Source organism: Panicum hallii, chromosome 1 (assembly GCF_002211085.1).
Source record: "Panicum hallii strain FIL2 chromosome 1, PHallii_v3.1, whole genome shotgun sequence".
In the NCBI taxonomy this organism is placed as follows: domain Eukaryota; kingdom Viridiplantae; phylum Streptophyta; class Magnoliopsida; order Poales; family Poaceae; genus Panicum; species Panicum hallii.
The window spans coordinates 24,871,372-24,875,593 of record NC_038042.1 but is presented as its reverse complement, the minus strand read 5'-3'; positions in this window follow the sequence as shown (position 1 = coordinate 24,875,593).

The window sequence follows — 4,222 nt, the reverse complement described above, 5'->3', positions numbered from 1 at the left end:
GAATCAAGTTTTAAATTTAAACTTTAAATTTGAATGCAATTCTTTCTGCTTTAGGAAATATTAGCCAAAAATTAGGAAAAATTTATGGTAGGCTTATTTATTATTAATAAACCCACTTAGATAAATTTTGAGGTTACTTTCCATATAAGTTCAAATAACTAAGCTTTGGGTATAATTAATGCTAAATGTGTTTAAACCTATGATTAGGAATAACTTGCCTTAGCTTTGTGATACTTACTTAAGGACAAATACTTAGCTGCTTAATGAGTCTGTCAATTTGTTGTTGATGATGGGTGTGTGTTGATTTGTTGAATTACAACTTTATCGTGAAGGAAAGGCTTAACATGTTTGTCACTAAGCACCAATCCTTGCATATCATGTAGACTCGCCGATACTTGAAGACGGAGACTATGAGTTGATCTTGGAACCCGAACCCGGGTTATCTGAAGACTCCGTCCAAGTTACTGAGGAAGTGACTGAAGCCCCGAACCAAGGTTCGGAAGTTTTTAACTCGTCTGACCCTAGCTTCGCTTCCGAAGGCAAGCCCCGTGGCATAACCCAGTTTTCAAATTATGCACTTACTTATTATTTCAGTATTGTGCATTTAAGTTCTAGGAATTGAAGTGAAACCCTAGATGCATGTATCCTAGAACCTTTGTAATGCTTATCCCGAGTCCTATCGCATAGATGCCTTGCTAATAGGACCGGTAGAAGTCGAGTGATTTCCTATCGCTCGCGCGATATAGGAGTTGATTGTTTATCAATTCTGTCAATCATTATAAGGATGACAGACGGGGTTATGGTTATGGTAGAAATGATAACAACATACCCGTCTGTGTTGATGAAATTTGTTAAGGTCGGAAAGTGTGGTAGTGGTAGTCAAGTGTTTAAAAGTACTAGCCGCATGCCGTAAAATATGGTACACGGTAAGCCTATTACCTGATTGGCCCGGCAAGTGGACTTACCCCACCACTCGACGTTGACTTTCGTTGCACGCACCGACGGGCGGGAATACGTTCTGCATGGCAGATGGGAGTATGGTCCTACAGTCGCGCTGTAAGAATACGTCCCGCACAGTGATGTGCGTATGGTCCTGCAGTCGCTTGTGGTGGCCCTGTTCCACGACCCGGAATATGATGGAAACGGTTGCCCGAAAAATTGAAGTTTCTGAGCGTGTGAGTTAGGATCCCTTGCAAGGTATTGAAATTCGATTTAGAATCGTCCGTTTCTCGCGGATATTGAGACTACTTGACACTTTTGCAACACGGAGTAACAAGTGTAACATGAGGGATACAACTTGTTGTTTGATGAAGATCTACCTTGCTTGATTAGAAGTAATGCTCACCTAGAATGGATAAAACTACTAGAATTCGATGGCTAAAATATGAAAAGTTAGTTCATACTCTTTGTTGCTTTTCAGCAAAAGAAACTTAGAGCTTCCAACCAAGCATGGTCTAGTTTCTGGGACTTTTCCTAGAACCCGGTTAAGTCTTGCTGAGTATCATTATACTTAGTCTTGCTAGAACTGCTTTCAGGTATGCCGGTTGAGAACCAGGCCGATAGTGCGTCCTGCCCCTTTGCTGTTCCGCCTGGTTGGTCCGTGGAATGGAATCCGTCCCCGGCCAGCATTAACTCCTCGGAGTGACACCATCGACTGGGCTACGCATGGTGCTGCTGATGGCGACGTTGTTAGTCGCGTTGTCTTTCCGCTGTGACTTTGGTCAACGGGTGTTTACCCGTTGCTTTTAAACAACCCTTTGTTAATTTGCTCCAGTCAGGGCTGGAGAAAACTGGTTTGTAATAATGCTACTTACTCTGTGGTAAAGGCTTGCACTGTTATGTACCTGGAGCTCATCTTGTATGAGTATAACCTACTTTGATCCTGTGTAACCGTGGTTGCATCGGGCGGTGACCCGACAGACCCATGGGTTGTTCCGTTTGAAGTGCATTTGAGATCATCTTGCCTTTGTAGCGATGCTTAGTGCGCTTGAACCGGAATAATTCAGGCGGTTCTGCCACATAAAATTTTTATTAAGTTGTAATTTGTTTTTATAAATGCAAATATGAAATGAGTTAATTATAATTAGAAATATTTCTCTTTTATATTTTTTATATTAGTTTTCTAAATTAAAATAAATGAAAGCATATAGTTCTTTTATTTCTTTTATAATATAAATCTTCCGATAGATGTTTCTTTTCAACCCTAGCTCCGATTTCATGTTTCTTGCGTTCTTTTGACCGTAGCAACAAGCCCTATCCTTTTGTACGCCCTTTTAAAACTTTATTTTGTTTGGTGTACCTTTTCTTAGTCACTCTTGTTTTTTTGCTTGCTTGTATGCTTGGGCCCGATGCTTGTGTGATGTTAGGAGTGTGGTCCAAGAGCTTTGAAGATTTAGAGTTTCAAGAATAGGAGTTGAAGACTCTGAACAGCTATTCTCTAAAAGAAAGGCAAGTGTTTCCTTGATCATGCTTTTGTCCTAATAATCACAATAAATATAACTTTTACTTTATATGCATGCATGTGACCTAATTTTGATGGATCTTAATTAAGGATATGCCTAGTCTTTATGATCATTCCTTATCAACATGGATTTTACCTTTATGTTGGGTAGCTATTGCTTAGTTGCTATAACTGGTTATGGTTCGGGAATAATATATAATACTGATGATAACGATGAAGATGCTACACCTGTTTTATCCATGTTCATGCTTTATGTGTTGTTAATCACAAGATTATATGTTTTAATCGGAACATGGAGAACCACCCAGGAAAATAGTACAACCACAATACTATATGACTCTGGTCTTGGCTCATTAATTAGAGAATCTAGCTTATGACGATCTTACCAAAAGGGCAAGAGGGGTTGCATCATCGGGATATAGCTCGGTCCTCTTGAGGCATATTGATATATGTGGTCCTTGGCTAAGGCGTTTCCTCATTAGGGAGAGTTATGACCGCTTTAACTTGAAACCTTAGCAGATTGTCATAAGTTAGGAAATCTTTGTAAAGGCCTCGTACTGAATCCCTTGCCACTCACCTCGAAAGTGTTTAAGAGGTTAGCTACCTCGGACAAATCGGGAGACACGAATTGTGGGTAAAGTGTACAACCTCTGCAGAGTAAAAATAGATATATCAGCCGTGCTCACGATTAAGAGTGGCTTGGACCCTCACATGATTAATTGAACTTGAAGATGAATTAAATCGTGGACCATGGTTATGGTTATGGTTATTGTGGCAGAACTAACCTGAATTACACCGGTTCAAGTGCATTGGTCCTTTCTCGGAAGTCAGTAAAGGCTCGACTGCACTTCAAACGGTATAATCCCGTGGTCTGTCAGGTAAAGTCCCGATAAAACCACCTAACTCAGGATCAAAACAAGGTACCTCGCACGAAGGCGAGACCAGAGGTACAAGCGCCAACAATTTTTACATCATAAGCATAATATTACATAAGTATTTTAACTTTTAAAGTAGCGAAACCTAACTAGTACGAATTTATACAAACTGTTCAAAGTTTTGGGAATCTGCAGCGGAATTTAAGATGCGACACTACCAGACGTCACGGAACGGATGTGGAGCTAAGCCCAAGCTCAACATCATTTGAAGGGACCTGTGTTGGCCGGGGACGGATCCCACTCCACGGACCAACCATCAGGAAGAGTATAGGGCCATGGCAAACGTATGGTAGAGTCCTCAGGGGGATTACCTGGAACAAAAGTTACATTGCAAGACTGAGTATGCTAATACTCAGCAAGGCTTACCCGTTTCATGGTATACTTAGCCATGTAACTAGACTATGAAGGTTTGTAATAGTTCTGGGTATAGTTTCAGCTGAAAAGCAACAAAGAGTAGATCCTTAATTTCCAATTTTAGCTTTCAGGTTCTAGTTGATTATCCATTCTAGGTAAGCAACTATAACTATTCAAGCATGGTATAATCCTTTAAACAAACATCATCTTTGATAACCATAAGGTTTCTCTTGTTACTCTATGTGACAAAGGGATCAAGCAGTCTCAATCTCCGCGAGAAACGGATGATTCTGAATCGAATTTCACAACCTTGCAAGGCAAATCTGACTCACACGCTTGGAACATCTCATGATAGTTCCGAAGCAACCATTTGCCTTTCATTCCGACTCGTGGATCAGTGCCACCACAAGCGACTGTAGGACCATACGCACATCCAATATGCAGGACATACGTCTGTAGCGCGACTACATGA